This window comes from Dermochelys coriacea, chromosome 10, assembly GCF_009764565.3.
Source record: "Dermochelys coriacea isolate rDerCor1 chromosome 10, rDerCor1.pri.v4, whole genome shotgun sequence".
Classification (NCBI taxonomy): Eukaryota; Metazoa; Chordata; order Testudines; family Dermochelyidae; genus Dermochelys; species Dermochelys coriacea.
Window position 1 is genome coordinate 1,171,332 of NC_050077.1, and position 17,556 is coordinate 1,188,887.

Here is a 17,556-nt window from a genome sequence, read left to right on the forward strand (position 1 = left end):
AGCTTAGGGGAACTGGTCACAGGAACCTGCAGGGCTTTCTTTTTAGTTTGTAAAAAGAAAAGGAAACCTACTGACCGCTACTCCTACCTACATGCCTCTAGCTTTCATCCAGATCATACCACTCGATCCATTGTCTACAGCCAAGCGCTACGATATAACCGCATTTGCTCCAACCCCTCAGATAGAGACAAACACCTACAAGATCTCTATCATGCATTCCTACAACTACAATACCCACCTGCTGAAGTGAAGAAACAGATTGACAGAGCCAGAAGAGTACCCAGAAGTCACCTACTACAGGACAGGCCCAACAAAGAAAACAACAGAACGCCACTAGCCATCACCTTCAGCCCTCAACTAAAACCTCTCCAACGCATCATCAAGGATCTACAACCTATCCTGAAGGACGACCCATCACTCTCACAGATTTTGGGAGACAGACCAGTCCTTGCTTACAGACAGCCCCCCAATCTGAAGCAAATACTCACCAGCAACCACACACCACACAACAGAACCACTAACCCAGAAACCTATCCTTGCAACAAAGCCCGTTGCCAACTCTGTCCACATATCTATTCAGGGGATACCATCATAGGGCCTAATCGCATCAGCCACACTATCAGAGGCTCGTTCACCTGCGCATCTACCAATGTGATATATGCCATCATGTGCCAGCAATGCCCCTCTGCCATGTACATTGGTCAAACTGGACAGTCTCTACATAAAAGAATAAATGGACACAAATCAGACGTCAAGAATTATAACATTCAAAAACCAGTTGGAGAACACTTCAATCTCTCTGGTCACTTGATTACAGACCTAAGAGTGGCTATCCTTCAACAAAAAAGCTTCAAAAACAGACTCCAATGAGAGACTGCTGAATTGGAATTAATTTGCAAACTGGATACAATTAATTTAGGCTTGAATAGAGACTGGGAATGGATGAGTCATTACACAAAGTAAAACTATTTCCCCATGTTATTTCTCCCTCCCACCCCACCCCCCACTGTTCCTCTGATATTCTTGTTAACTGCTGGAATTAGCCTACCTGCTTGTCACCATGAAAGGTTTTCCTCCTTTCCCCCCCCCTGCTGCTGGTGATGGCTTATCTTAAGTGATCACTCTCCTTACAGTGTGTATGATAAACCCATTGTTTCATGTTCTCTGTGTGTGTGTATATAAATCTCTCCTCTGTTTTTTCCACCAAATGCATCCGATGAAGTGAGCTGTAGCTCACGAAAGCTTATGCTCTAATAAATTTGTTAGTCTCTAAGGTGCCACAAGTACTGCTTTTCTTTTTGCGAATACAGACTAACACGGCTGCTACTCTGAAACCTTTTTAGTTTGTGTGATAAAAACCCTCTGGCACGGAGTCTCAGAGCCCAGATCAGCTGACTTAGGCTCATAGGGCTCAGGCTGTGGGGCTGTAAAACTGCAGCCTAGACATTTGGGCTCGGGCTCAGGTTGGAGTCTGGGTTCTGGAATCTTCTCCCCTTGCAGGGTCTTAGACCTGGGCTCGGGCTCCAGCCCCAGCCCAAATGTCTACACTGGAACTTTATAGCCCTATAGATGGAGCCAACTGAGCCTGAGTCAGCTGACCTGGGCCAGCCAGAACCCTCCCCTTGGTCTTGAATTGCAGTGTAGACGTGAACTGCAGGACAGACCATTCAATAAGGTGCTGCCCATGGTGCCATCCGGGCTTCTCTGGAATGGAACAGCTTACAGCCAAGGATTCTCATGGGGGGGGGGGTGTGTGTCAGACCTGACATGCTCAGCCTGTCTGATTATTGAGAGCATGCCTAAAGCACATGAGTGTTCAGGAACCATAATACGCCGTAGCAGATCGCTTTGCAATGAATACTTGAGATTTGCTGAGAGAGCTTGACAAAAGGAAGTCAAGGTGCAATGCTGCCCCAGCGATGTGCAGTCCTTGCTGCCAGACTAGCCTCGCCAGGTTCAGGACAGTGAGGGTAATTAACCATGGGAGCAATGTACCCAGGGCCATGGTGGACTCTCCATCCCTCCGAATTTCTAAATCAGGATTGGATGTTTTTCTAAAAAATCTGCTCTAGGAATTATTCTGGGGAAGTTCTTTGACTTGTGTTATACCGCAAGTCAGACTAGATCAGAGGTAGTTAATAGGCAGACCGCAGGCCAAATCCAGACCACCAGATGCTTTTGAACAGACCCTGAACTCTTTTTATTTACTTATAATCATTGTCATTTATTTTGTATTATTTTCTCTGGGGTCTGGACCTTGACTAGACCTCGACCAAGAAATATGGACCTTGATAAAAAATAATTGACTCCCCTGGACTAGATGATCACAATGGTCCCATTGGGCCTTGGAATCCATGAATCCACTATTCTAACTCTGGATATTCTCACTAGCCATAGAATCATAGAATATCAGGGTTGGAAGGGATCTCAGGAGGTCATCTAGTCCAACCCCCTGCTCAAAGCAGGACCAATCCCCAACTAAATCATCCCAGCCAGGTTTTGTCAAGCCTGACCTTAAAAACTTCTAAGGAAGGAGATTCCACCACCTCCCTAGGTAACCCATTCCAGTGCTTCACCACCCTCCTAGTGAAAAAGTTTTTCCTAATATCCAACCTAAACCGCCCCCACTGCAACTTGAGACCATTACTCCTTGTTCTGTCATCTGCTACCACTGAGAACAGTCTAGATCCATCGTCTTTGGAGCCCCCTTTCAGGTAGTTGAAAGCAGCTATCAAATTCCCCCTCATTCTTCTCTTCTGCAGACTAAACTATCCCAGTTCCCTCAGCCTCTCCTCATAAGTCATGTGTTCCAGTCCCCTAATCATTTTTGTTGCCCTCCGCTGGACTCTTTCCAATTTTTCCACATCCTTCTTGTAGTGTGGGGCCCAAAACTGGACACAGTACTCCAGATGAGGCCTCCCCAATGTCGAATAGAGGGGAACGATCACATCCCTCCATCTGCTGGCAATGCCCCTACTTATACATCCCAAAATGCCATTGTCCTTCTTGGCAATGAGGGCACACTGTTGACTCATAGCCAGCTTCTCGTCCACTGTAACCCCTAGGTCCTTTTCTGCAGAACTGCTGCCGAGCCATTCGGTCCCTAGTCTGTAGCACTTGTCCTTCTTGAACCTCATCAGATTTCTTTTGGCCCAATCCTCTAATTTGTCTAGGGCCCTCTGTATCCTATCCCTACCCTCCAGTGTATCTACCTCTCCTCCCAGTTTAGTGTCATCTGCAAACTTGCTGAGGGTGCAATCCACGCCATCCTCCAGATCATTTATGAAGATATTGAACAAAACCGGCCCCAGGACTGACCCTTGGGGCACTCCACTTGATACCGGCTGCCAACTAGACAGGGAGCCATTGATCACTGCCCATTGAGCCCGACAATCTAGCCAACTTTCTATCCACCTTATAGTCCATTCATCCAGCCCATACTTCTTTAACTTGCTGGCAAGAATACTGTGGGAGACCATATCAGAAGCTTTGCTAAAGTCAAGAAACAACATGTCCACTGCTTTCCCCTCATCTACAGAGCCAGTTATCTCACCATAGAAGGCAATTAGATTAGTCAGGCATGACTTGCCCTTGGTGAATCCATGCTGACTGTTCCTGATCACTTTCCTCTCCTCTAAGTGCTTCAGAATTGATTCCTTGAGGACCTGCTCCATGATTTTTCCAGGGACTGAGGTGAGGCTGACTGGCCTGTAGTTCCCCGGATCCTTCTTCTTCCCTTTTTTAAAGATGGGCACTACATTAGCCTTTTTCCAGTGATCCGGGACTTCCCCTGATCGCCATGAGTTTTCAAAGATAATGGCCAATGGCTCTGCAATTACATCCGCCAACTCCTTTAGCACTCTCGGATGCAGCGCATCTGGCCCCATGGACTTGTGCTCGTCCAACTTTTCTAAATAGTCCCGAACCACTTCTTTCTCCACAGAGGGCTGGTCACCTCCTCCCCATGCTGTGCTGCCCTGTGCAATAGTCTGGGAGCTGACCTTGTTCGTGAAGACAAAGAGGCAAAAAAGCATTGAGTACATTAGCTTTTTCCACATCCTCTGTCACTAGGTTGCCTCCCTCATTCAGTAAGGGGCCCACACTTTCCTTGACTGACTTCTTGTTGCTAACATACCTGAAGAAACCCTTCTTGTTACTCTTAACATCTCTTGCTAGCTGCAACTCCAGGTGTGATTTGACCTTCCTGATTTCACTCCTGCATACCCGAGCAATATTTTTATTCTCCTCCCTGGTCTTTTGTCCAGTCTTCCATTTCTTGTAAGCGTCTTTTTTGTGTTTAAGATCAGCAAGGATTTCACTGTTAAACCAAGCTGGTTGCCTGCCATATTGCTATTCTTTCTACACATCGGGATGGTTTGTCCCTGTAACTTCAATAAGGATTCTTTAAAATACAGCCAACTCTCCTGGACTCCTTTCCCCCTCACGTTATTCTCCCAGGGAATCCTGCCCATCAGTTCCCTGAGGGAATCAAAGTCTGCTTTTCTGAAGTCCAGGGTCCATATTCTGCTGTTCTCCTTTCATGTAAATGCCCAGTCCTTTTTGAATCTTGGTAAACTCTTGGCCTCAGTGATACCGTGTGGCAGTGAGTTCCACAGGTCAAGCATGGTTGTGTCAAAACTGATTTCTGTTTTATCTGTTACATTTTCTACCTTTTGATATCATAAGGACATAAGAATGTCTACACTGGTCAGACCAAAGTCCATCTAGCCCCGTAACCTGTCTTCGGACCACGGCCAATGTCAGGTGCCCTGAGGGAATGAACAGAACAGGTAATCATCAAGTGATCCCTCTCCTGTTGCCAATTCCCAGCTTTCCTGCATCACAAGAAAGGGTGAATACCAGTCCCTGATCTACACTCCTGGACCATCCATTATTTTCATGTATCTTTATCACATTCCCTCTCATTCCTCTCCTTTGCTGGGCCAAGCTGCTAGCAATGACCATATCTAGAATGAAGCTGCCCAGATGGCATGACCCAGGGTGGCAGTGGACTGATGTCCATCACCACCATTGCCGTTCTCAACAGGTGATTAGGCTCAAGGAAAATCCCTTGGACATCACCTGCACTGGGGCAGCACCAACCTTAGTCAGTCAGAGGCACCTGGAGAAGGGTCACATTAGACCCCTGCTGGGCTCTTCCTTGCCTGTGCCCAGAGCCGTTCCTTGGGTAGGGCGAACTGGGGAGACCACTCCCGGGCCTGTCTTTGGGGGGCCCTGCGGGCTGGTGCGATTGGCCGGCGCAGTCGGGGATGGAAGAGACGAATCTGTCACTTCTGCCCCGGGCCCTGCACGGCCCTGCCTGTGCCTGCCCTGTGCTCGCACAGACGCTGTGGGTGAAGGGACTGGCTGTGGGGAGGGAGGAGCTGGGTGTGGGCATGTGCCAGTGCATGTGACCTAGCCCCCGGCATAGGCTGGAAGCAGAGAGCAGGAGACATTACTGCAGCTTTGCTGGGGATCCAAGGACAGGAAACCCCAAGTCTCTGCAGCCTAGTTAAGGATGAAGTTTTAGATGTTTGAAAGCAAAGAGGCATTACAAGGCAGAGAGCAGGTGGCAGGGATTAGGGACACATAATGCACTCTGTTCGCTGGCTGCTTTAGACCTGGGCAGTGTCCCATGACAGAGGAAGCAGATCACCGCTAAGCTGTAAGAGGTTTATTGTGTGTTCTTGTAGCTCAGTGCTCCTGAGGATTACTTTCCTCTTGGGGCTGGGGTGCTGCCTGTTCCAGAAACACTAGGAACTGAAAGTCCAGCTGGCGCCCGCTGAAATACATGGTCATGCATGTCACAGGGCTTCTGGTTCTATGCTGTGCGCAGCAAGCGGTGCTGCTGTTAACACGGGTTCCTCAGCATTTGTGCACAGAGCTGCCGCCAGCTGGAGGCCCCTCCTGCTCTGATCAGCTGTCACGTTCCCACATTTGGCACCATCATTGCATCTCGTTCTTCTGGGGCCCCGTGATGACTGGACCCAGGGGTATGCTAACCAAAGAGAGCCCTCAGCCATGCTGTCTCCATCATATCATGCTGATTCAACAGACGTTCTAGGCTGCAGAGTGACACATACACAGAGCGACATGCCGGGAATCGTATCACACAGAGAAAGCTCAATAAGAACTTTCTCTGTCGCCCCTGGCTACTGATGGGAAAAGCCACCAGACGGGAGGGGGAAGGGGGGACACGATGTGCCCATCCATCAATCCTGACTGTGCTGGAATAGTGCGTGAAAGACGCTCGGGTGGCATCCTGTGATTTACTGGGGGGAAACCCAAACTAGCTGAGGTGCCACGAGCAGCGATGGCCGTTGGACACATTTACCCAAGCAAAGGACATGATGGTGCTGTTCAGATTTACTGACTAGTCTAGAAAGCTGGAGCAGCTCTTCAGTGTGGTGAAGGAGCTATTATTAGGGTGATTTAGCAATAAAATGTGACTGACTTCATTACGGGGAGCATAGGGAGTGCATCTGATCTTCAATCCCAGTCAGGCTGCGCATGGCGCGCCAGCAGAAGGAAATGCAAATTCCCATTTTATAAGGAAAACTGTGAATTTTAATAACAAAGTCACTTTTCACAGCACAATTGTTCCCAGTCCCTTTGTTTAGCGCAGAGTCAGGGGTAATTTATGTGTGAGGATGGAGGGGTGCAGGCTGTGCTGAATTTCCCGGGCTGCCAACCCTTCCTGGCTCCCGTGTCTCCGGTGGGATGGCTTTCCAGCTCTGGGGAGGGTGGGTGCTCTGGAGCCAGCATCTCCCTTGCTTGTTCCTCTGGGAAGGCGCTTTCTTGCCTGGGGCTCGCTGGGCTAGCCTATACTGAGTGGGTTCATTAAATGCTTGGTTTTCAAAGGGGCCAGTCCCCTGCGAGCAGGAGGGCGCCCTTGCTCTGCACCCCCTCCAGGCTTGTGTTTCCAGCTCGGTGCCAGGCCAGTTTGCCCCTCGCCCTGCTGTGCATGGAACAGCCCCTGTCTGCGCTCAGAGCACTGTCCCCACTATGCAAGAGATGCTGCCTTTGAAAGCTGGTCCTGCAGTTCCCTGGCATCCCCCCCTGTGCCATCTCACTCTGAACCCCCAGGGGTAAGTCAGCAAGGAGCAGACCCTGCCCCTACCTGGCCCTGAGCCCAGTGTGTGTGGAGTGGTTTATGGGAGCTGGCAGGGAGAAGGGAGGGCAGAACAAGGGGCTGGCAAGAAAAGTCACTATCAGGATGGGGTGGGGGGTGGGGGGGCTCCTTTCCCTTACTTTGCCTTCTTAGCTGCTGTTCCTTCTGTCCGGTTGCCTTGCAAATCACACTTGCTCTGCACAGCCCCATTATGAAATCAGTGCCACATCTACCCCCCCGGCTTTACATTGCTGTTGGATTTGGTCCATCAGCATGTAGGGGCCTTGTAGGAGCCAGACCTTTAATATTGGGTAATTGTAATTGTTGGAGGCAAACAACTGCACATGAATTGTTGACAGGGAGTGTTGCTGACATAAAATCTTTCCATTGGGTTATCTGTATTCTTGTTTTGAGAAGCTTAAAATATGTAAAAGATCATATTAAACTAAATCCCTGACTTCCTTTGCCATCCAGAAAGTCTAATCTTGACTGATTTGCATTTTCATCTGCATATTAATGCTGGGCTTATAATCAGTAAAAGAACATTTCCGGTCCATTGTTCCAAAGATAAAAAACTTCCTCAGTAAAATGTAAACATGGAAAAAAGCTTCCTAATTCTGTCATGTCTCCCAGCACACGCTCCCCCTATACCCACACACCTGGGATTTGCAGTATCCTAGGTGACAGAACATTAGGGTTTAGCTACTTAACCCTGAGAGCCTTAATCACCTGAGTTGCACACCTCGGCTACTTTACCCTTTGGCATTAGGATGTGCATCCGATGAAGTGAGCTGTAGCTCACAAAAGCTTATGCTCTAATAAATTTGTTAGTCTCTAAGGTGCCAAAAGTCCTCCTTTTCTTTTTGCGAATACAGACTAACACGGCTGCTACTCTGAAACCAGTGCTGGGGTTGTGTTTCCAGAATATTACAGTGCATTTGACACAAGGTTTAGCTCCCCACACTCGGTTTAGTATCAGTGCTAACATATCTAGCTGCCGTGAGCCAGCAGGAGAAATCAGGCAGAGCAAAGGGCCCTGCTTTCTGCTGGAAGAGGATCAGGAAAATATATCTGGGATTTCTGCCTCTACAATGGCAGGTTAAAGATTTAGTTGGAGGGATGAGTCCTGCTCTCCATGCTAGTCCCACACCCCTAGTCACTGCACACACCCTAGTATCTTGTCTGGAGGTAACCTGCTGCAGGGGTGTGTGTTCGTGTGTGAGAGAGCTGGGAACAACAGAAACACGTGAAATCAAGAGGCTGAAAACACCAATCACCCTATGGCAGAGAGAGTCCTTAGGTGGCTATCGTGGCTGGAATCCAGATAAGCTGCCTTTTAACATTTAAAGTTTCTTCCCCACTGTGGTAAGATGATAAAACCCTTTGCTTGTGGTGGCATGGGAATGCGGGCTTCCGGCTGCCATGGTCTGAGATGGACCAAATGGCATGTTGAATTAGTGCCATCCAGCAGAGCTAGGAGAGAGATGTTGCAGACCCATTCTCCTTGATAATGTTGTCTGAGTTACACAGGAACGGGCCAGTCCTGGAGCCTATTTCAACAGCAAGGGGGTAGCTGAGCGAAGGGACCACACACTAAAGGCGTTTAAATAAATACTCGTCTTAGCGCACTGAAACTTCCACAAACTCGCGGCTTGCTGAAACCCTTTCCTCTTGCTGTTTCTGCATTTCCTTTTTCCAGGGCTGCTAATCACTAACCAGAACAACCGACTTAACATCCAGCTCCATTAGCAAACAGAGCCACCAGTCTTTGCCACATGGTGAAAGGCTCCAGCATGAGACAGAATGTGCATTTCCAAGCTTCTAAAAGGGTTTCAGAGATAATACCAAGTGAGCAAAAATGATAAAGGAACAGCAAATGGCCTTGAAGCTGGATGCAAGGAAAATTGTTCTGGCCCTTCATCCTCCCAGAAGGGATCAGCAGAATGTAATTCTAAGCAATGAACTGGCTCCACTCAAACGCTGACAGAGGTTCCTAGCCTGACCAACCTAGGTCTTGTCCTGGGTACACACTGACACAGACAGCAAAGACAAGTGAGGCCTGGAACCCCCACCCCCCAGTCTCTCTCACACTGTGGCTCTCTGCCATTTATGGAGCCATCGTGCAGTGCCCCTTTGCAGTCGTGTGATGCCCTGATCCCAGTGCGCATACCACAGGCTCCAGCAACACCCCAAACACGCTACGTAACGAGAGCAGGAGGCTCTGAAATCCCCAGGGTCTCAGCTTTACCCAAATTAAAATGTTGATAAAACATTTACGCTCAAAAATCCCCCCCCCCCCAAATGGGGGTTGTGATGAAATATGACCCTGGTCAGTTTCCCTGGGGCTGACTTTGTGCAGCCAGTTCAGCCAAGGTGAGTCGGGTTACAAGGAAATAAACCGTCTCAGCCTAGCCCCCTCCCCACCACTGCATCAGAGCCGGGAAACCCTACGGGGGCTTGTTAAATGGAGTGTCTCCGCTGCACTTGGTCAGGCCTGTTGTTATTTCAGATAAGCCAGAGCCTGAATTGATTTTTCCTGACAGGAGATGCAAGTCTAGTAAACCCGTTCCACAGGCCTCGGGCACTGCTGGCTATCTGACGTCTGCGAAGAGAACACAGAGCGGCTGGCGAAGCCCAGTGCTCCAGGGAGAGCTTTGTTGCTTAGCAGTGGAGGGGGGCATGAAAAGTGAAGTTACCACATGTCATCAGCGCTCTTTAGAAAGGGTGTTTCTCCAGTTCTGCAGAGACCAAAGGTCAGGTGTGACTAAGAGCCTTGCCCTGCTGGCACCTCTGGCTCTTCTCTGGATTGCTCTCCTCACACAGCCTCTGCCGGGAATCCTCCAACCTCTCAGGGGAACGGTTCTCATTGCCAGGAGCAAGAAACCTTGACACTGTCGTCATTTTTTAGCCGGCCGGAGCGGTGCCCCAGTGAGGGATAACACTAGATAACCGGGGTCCTCTGTGCATTTCTGTTTAACTCTCCTCCGCTACGAAAGGCTTTGACTTAGCAAACTCCTGGTGATTGCACCCCTGGGCATCATGCGTAGCCCTGGGAGGATTCCAGCTGTGCCTCTGACATTTACAGGGAGCGCAAGCAATCCTCTCTATTATCAGGTAGGTCACGGACACCTTGTTGTAAGGAATTACAGGTAATAGAGAAGGGAATTCTTTGCTGGCATCAGCTGGTAAGATTGCTGAGGACCTAGTTTCTCATCCCAGCTCCTCTACATTTGCTCTTTAGGCACTGGACTGCCACTTCCTTGACAGCTCTGTCCCTGCTCCACTGAGACTGGTGGGACATTAGGGCATCCACAGGATGCTGAGAGTGAGCAAGGGAATGATGTATTTACTGGTTTAAAATGGGTGACGAGCCTGTTTGCAGACAATGCAAAGAACACACAATTATCACGGAAGCTGGCAGTTCTATAATCTTCATACCTGGGTGGGGTGTCCCCATATCACTGGAATGTATCGCATAAGGAGGAGTATATTGTAAACCAGGGGCTCTCAACCTTTCCAGGCTGCTGTCCCCCTTTCAGGAGTCTGATTTCTCTCGTGTACCCCCAAGTTTCACCTCACTTAAAAACTACTTGCTTACAAAGTCAGGCAAAAATACAAGTGTCACAGCACACTATTACTGAAACATTGCTGACTTTCTCATTTTTTACCAGATAATTCTAAAATAAATCAATTGGAATATAAACGTACTTACATTTCAATGTATAGTATATAGAGCAGGATAAGCAAGTCACTGTCTGCATGGAATTTTAGTTCATACTGGTGTTGCTAGTGCTTTTTCTGTAGCCTGGTATAAAACCTCTAGATGCGTTTCATACCCCTTGGAAGTCCACTGCATACTGCCAGGAGTACACATATCTGGGTGGAGAACCACTGCTGTAAATGAAAGGCAAAAGTGACTAGGGATTTTGGGTGCCCAACTTGAACCACCTCAAAGGGGCCTGACGTTCCAAAAATGCACAGCACGAGCCCTGGATAATCTATGTGCACTACTGAAAATTCTGGCTAGCTGTCCACAGGGACTGCATGATGAGGAGTCAGGGAGAGCCATCAAACCTCCCCTCACTAATTCACCGCTGTAAATGAACTCCGGGTCAGCAGGCCCCGCGTCAGAGCTGTGATGGCTCTTCAGTGGGTTCTGTGCCATGGCTGGTGTCTCAGTCTGATCCTAGGGAGCAGGCATCCGTACACAGGAATGAAAGAATAGGTCGTGCTGGTGGGGGAGGAGCACTAGAGAAGAGAGTCAAATATAGTAAAAATCTTAAACGGATCAAACTGCGCCACAGAATCTCTGTGGATAGAAATTCCATGCTTGAGCACGAAGAGTAGAGCAGTAGGAATATATTACTGACCAGCAGACCGGGATGGTGACTGTGAAATGCTCAGGGAGATTTGACAGGCTAAAAACACCCAATAATAATGGGGGATTTCAACTATCCTCATATTGACTGGGAACATGTAACCTCAGGATGGGATGCAGAGATAAAATGTTTAGATGCCATTAATGACTGCTTGTTGGAGCAGCTAGTCCCGGAACTCACAAGGAGAGAGACAATTCTTGATTTAGTCCTAAGTGGTGCACATAATAAGGTCCAAGAGGTGACTATAGCTGAACTGCTCAGTAACAGCAACCATCATGTAATTAACTTTAATATCCACGTGGGGGGGGGGGGGGGAATACCAAAGAAACCCAGACAGTCCCATTTAACTTCAAAAAGGGGAACTACCCCAAAATGAGGAGGAGCGTTAAATGGAAATTAAAAGGAACAGCTATAAATCATAGACTTCTTTGATAAATCATAGACTATCAGGGTTGGAAGGGACCTCGGGAGATCATCTTGTCCAACCCCCTGCTCAAAGCAGGACCAATCTCCAATTTTTGACCCAGATCCCTAAATGAAATGCCTGCAAGCTAAACAGAAACTTTTTAAAAACACCATCATAGAGGCTAAAACTAAATGGATTACCACCCCCCCCATGTCCCCCAAAAAACACAAAAACAATGCCACCATGGCTAAACGACAAAATAAAAGAGGTGATGAGAGACAAAAAGACATTTTTTAAAAATTGGAAATTAAATCCTACTGAGGAAAATAGAATGAAGCACACATTTTGGCAAGTGTAAAAGTAGAATTAGGCAGGTCAAGAAAACAATTCAAAGAGAACTAGGGTCTATACAGTCATGACTGGTGTGGAGAAAGTAGATAAGGAAGTGTTATTTACTGCTTCTCATAACACAAGAACCAGGCGTCACCCAATGAAATTAACAGGCAGCAGGTTTAAAACAAACATAAGGAAATACTTCCTCATAGAACGCACAGTCAGCCTGTGGAACTCCTTGCCAGCGGATGTTAAGGTCAAAGCTATAACTAGGTTCAAAAAGAACTAGATAAGTTCACAGAGGATAGGTCCAGCTCTTGGCCAAGGACACAACCCCAGGCTCTGGGTGTCCCTAGCCTCTGATTGCCAGAAACTGGGACTGGATGACAGGGGATGGATCACTCAGTAAAGTGCCCTGTTCTCTTCACTCCCTTGGTAGCACATGTCCCTGGCCACTGTTGGAAGGTAGGATACTCAGCTGGATGGACCATTGGCCTGACCCAGTCTGGCCACTCTTAAGTTTTTATGTATCACAAAATGCACACACACAATTAACACTGAGTGACCCGAGCCGGTAATCTCTGCAAAGATGCAAAGGATTCAATGGACTGTCCTCTCAGGCTGGAAGGTGACCCTCCAAGTCTCGGCTGAAGCAGGAATCTGGGCTCTAAGCCCACGGGCGAGAGCTCCCCCATCGACGTAATGAATCCACCCACAACAAGTGGCAGTAGCTGTGCTTTATCAGGAGAAGCTCTTCTGCTCACATAGGTCAGTGTAACTGATGTCGTTCAGGGGGGTGAGCCGACATAAGCTGTAGTGTAACATCGCCTTAGTTAATACTTCTTTCCTGTTTGGGGAATTACACAGCGACAGAGATTTACAATGCACACGCTCACTGTAACCTTAGAATGTGGAGTTCAGATATTATACGTGAGACTAATACAGGCAGCAACTCAGAAGCACGTCATAAAGTCTAAACCCTAAACCATTTTAATAATTAATATCTATTTTATCAATACTAACCCACAAGTGAGCTCGACTGCTTTCCAGCTCTGCATTTGCCAGTGCTCAGTTGAGGCCTAGGGGCCTTGACATGAGCTGGCACCTGGCACCTGACAAAATTGCCATCTCTGCTGGGAGCCCAGACGGAGCAGGGGAAGGTCTTATCTGCTGAACTGAGGAATCAGTGAGGACAAGACCTGCTCAGATAATTTCTTAAATAGTCAAGTGTTTTATTCCTGGAGCTTCAGAATACTTTTGAATAAATTATTCTATGTATAGTTTTAAAAACTATTCACCAGTGGTAGACCTGGGCTCATCATTCCCAGAGATTTCTGTGACTAAGGGATTTGATCACCCACCTCATTTTATGGCCATGTAACTTCATTGCCTGCCGGAAAGTGACACCAGCCCCGAACCAGCGTGATGGAGGACGAACAGACTGCGATTAAGGCACTGAACCAGGACTTGAGAGCTGGGTTCACTTCCCTGGCTCTGCCAGGCTCCTTTTGCTCTGCTCTGCTCTGCGCTTCACATTCCCCACTGGGAAATGGGGATAATACCACCTGTCTCCCACCCTTTGTGTGTTGTTTCTGTTTAGCCTGCAAGCTGTTTGCCTCTTCCTCTGCATTTGTACAGCCCCAAGCACAATGGGGCCCCAATCTTGGCTGGGTTCCCTAGATAGTTCTGCACTATGAATAATTCACTAATCATAAGAGTCAGGAGATGGGTGATCGGGCCCAACCCAGTCACTAAATATTGCAATGTGTTCTGCTTTCATTATGTGGCAAATCTCAGTTTAGATGATCTGCCCAGCTCTCGCAAGGGCTTTGCTACATGTAGCACTCAGCTCTCGAGATCCTGGGGAGAATCAGCACTGTGCGTGTTAACATTTAGAAATCAATATTCAAATCCTTAGTTTGCAGTGCAGGAGAAATGTCCGTGTGTTTACTTTATACTCCAATTCCGCTGATGAAAAAACCAACATAATCGAGCAAGCTGCAGATTTTGAAAGATGTAAATGTTGATCATGGCTGCAAAGTACATATTTAGCCCTCAGTGATGGCCTCCTCCTCCCGTATGAAGCTATAGCTCAGTTTTAGCCAGCGGGCATGCTCCACACTGCACATTTGGCTTTAGCTTTAAGCAATACTGGAGATGAGGCATCAAGCCCTGAACCAGCAAAGCCCCTATACACCTGCTCATCTTTAGCATCTGAGTAACCGCACTGGCTTCAGTTTCTGTCTAGACCATCCCCAGTGACTTCTGTGGGGCGACTTGTGTGCTTTGAGTTAAGCACACGCTTACGTGCTTTGCTGGTTGGGGTCTTAAAAGGCATGAGGGTGACATGCAGCCAAATAACTTCCCCAGGCCCAAGCTCTGGTTCGGTGTAGCTGGGACCCTCATCAGTGAAGAGTCATAACTGCAATCTCCTGCAATGTTTCCAAAAAATATGAGGCAATACCCTGTGAATGGCACGCGGGACACCGGAAGAAGCGAACCCTTCTGCTCAGATCCAGGACAAAAGCCAAGCTCTTTCCAGCCCAATTGACCAGTTATGCCTCCTGCACATCACTGGTCTATTTACAGACATGAATTCTCAGCATTTCACAAGGAAACATGCAGCTTTGCCAACAAGATTTGTGAAGTGCTTTACAGTAGCCCACAACTTTACTGTGGTGCCATTTGTGCTACTAAAGCGAAGTCTGAGTCAGCATTTCCAGTGTGAATCCCATCTTTCAGGGCTTTATCACTCTCACTTAAAACCCTTCCGTGTATGCTTTAGGGACAATGAAATCAATCCTGCTGCCAAGTCAGGACATGGACAGAGTGACTAACCCAGCAGATCTCTTCCAGCCGCATGGCTCCCTGCACATACCCAAGTTTTAGAAAGCTGAAAAGGGTCCAAGCTCAGCCCAGAGGTGCCAGGTGGAGCCGGGGGAGAGGTGTGGGACCTGCCTTTATGAACTCGAGGAATAGGATTTAAAAGTTGCAGTGTTGGCACCTTCACCTTGGGGCTGGCAACTTACGCAAATGAACTGATCAAAGCAGCTGCCTTGAGGAAGCTGAAAAGGCCTCTGGGGAGAGATGGTCCTGAGCTCTACACTGGCCTTTGCAAGGCGCTGTGGCCTCTCCCACCCAGACTCCTCATTTGAATCCATGGCCAGTGCGCTGAGCATGGCCACACACGGCACAGACACAGGACGTGGCCCCCAAAGGCTCTCTCCTTCTCTCTAGAGCCTCTGTCCACCAAGGGCCCATCCATGTGGATTCTCCCACCACCACACAGATTCCCATTGGCTTCCCCATGACTTCGCTTGGAGGCAGAGCTCGGGGGAGCAGGGGGGAGTCAGACTGAGCTGAGCCAGAGCGAGTGACTAGAACCTAGGCAGGCACCTCCAGAGTCCAGGCTGCAGAGAGCAGGCAGAACTGAGAGAAATAATAATGAATCGTAACAATCCAGCTGATTCTCCCCCAACCCACAGCCCAGAGACAAGAGGGGCTGTCCCTGTGGTGCAGTCTCACCCTCCCAGCCTGGGACAGGATGTCAGGGTTCCTGAGGCAGCTTCAGGGGGGATGCCAAGGGGCTGGAAGGGATAGGAAGTGATGAGGCTGGAAAAGCAGCTCCTAGGAAGGAATAGGTTAAAGCAGGGGCCCCTAATTTACATAAAGGGGAACTGGAGCTTCAGCTCTCTGTCCGGAAATGCTTTTGTACAAGCACACACCTCCGAGTGCCGAGTGCGAGTGCCACTCAGGGTACAGAGGGGTATTTTCCTATTCGCAGCATGCAACACGGCTGCAAGCGGAGATCCCTGACCAGGCAACTGCTTCCTAGTTGATGTTAAGCACCGTCATTTAGCCTGTTCTTTTCACACAGGCTTTGCTGTGGCCCTTTCCTACTTGGTGGTTTCAGACCCGCTATGGTTTCTGTCAAGCAAAGGTGTCTCTCCATAACCTCGTTTCTGCAGGCGACCCTGGAGCCACAGAAAATGGGTGTGCATGTTCTCAGCCACCACACCCCCAAACATGTCCCTGGTCTCCGATTCTCCCCTCTGGATGTGAGCTCGGACCCATTTACACTCATTTAATGAGGAGCACATTCTCCCCCCATTGATTTTACCCTTGCATTTAGCCCTTTGGGCCAAATCAGTTACTGGTACAACTCCACCCAGAACAAAGCTGTTACCCCAGGGCTGGTTCTGGACCCTTTGAGGCATGTTCTGTACCAAAACCAAGTTCTTTTCTTCCTTGGCACTAAGCTGGAGAAAGAAAATGATATTAATCCAGACCTGGCCCTGGCATTAGTTCAGAGAGAGGTGGGGCTGGGGTAGCTTTAATTTCTCTCTCTCTCTCTCTCTCTCTCTCTCTCTCTCATTCTATCTTCATTGAAAGGCTATGGCCAGAAAACAGATGATTTGTTCAGCTCTAAAATCAAACTGAGCCAGGAGCTCCCAGTGCCAACCCTGATCTCCGCTATCCACTCCAAGAGGGGATCAAGTTGGTTCAGTGGGCATGTGAAGCATGGTGCTGAACTGAGGGCTCTCCCTGCAAAGAGAAGGGAGACAGAAATGCTTTTGTTTTTAAAAAGTCAAGTTAAATTCTGGTAGTTTAATTACGCTGAAAAGGGGCAATTATCCACTCTTGGTGCTCTTACATTCCAGGAACAGTCAAACACTCCTCCTTATGGTGGAAAGACAAATACTTGCCCTGTATTTAACATCCAGACTCAGAACACAATTAGTGAAGACTTCATTATTTCAGTCGCCCCAGAGCGTGTGGTTGGGAGCCAGCCCACGTGGTGCAGAGCACTGCACAAATACATCTGAAGCCTCCGTCCCTGTCCCACAGAGCTCACAAGCCACGAATTCCCATATAACCGCATTGGTGCTGGAACTAGGGGTACTGGGGGGGCTGCCACACCCCCCTGTCTTGAAGTAGTAATAATAACTCAAATACGTGGCTTCCGCCTTCAGCACCCCACTATACAAATGTTTCCAGCCCCGCTGTGTAACCATGAGACAAAAGGGAAGAAATATGTACCTCCAGTAACTCGCTGCTCCATTCCGGACCAGCCAACCCTGCTATGTGGCAGCTGCCTCCAAAACAGTGCAAGCTGCACCCCAGAGAGAGGCAGCCAGCCTGCCCTGTGGGCAAAAAGCCACTGTGAGGTGAGGGCACGTGGGAAGAGGGGGATTACAAAGAGGGGTGGGCCCTGTGTAGGGGCCCCTCACTCCGAAACTGGACCTTGTTATCTGGCCAGTTGTTTTTTTTCTCCTGCATTTCCATTGTGTAACATGCTCACAACCCCTCCAAAGAGAACGTACAGC

General features: G+C 48.6%; 1 protein-coding gene and 1 long non-coding RNA gene across 2 annotated transcripts in view; both read right to left on the reverse strand.

Moving 5' to 3' along the window:
- HS3ST4 (heparan sulfate-glucosamine 3-sulfotransferase 4) overlaps positions 1-17,556 on the reverse strand; it is a 131,405-nt gene that overhangs the window by 56,767 nt on the left and 57,082 nt on the right. The window lies entirely within an intron of this gene.
- Positions 847-11,780, reverse strand: LOC122456102. The gene is made up of 3 exons (XR_006274769.1): positions 11,538-11,780; positions 7,448-7,449; positions 847-861 (listed from the first exon to the last, which is right to left on the reverse strand). It is a non-coding gene; the product is annotated as an uncharacterized LOC122456102 (long non-coding RNA).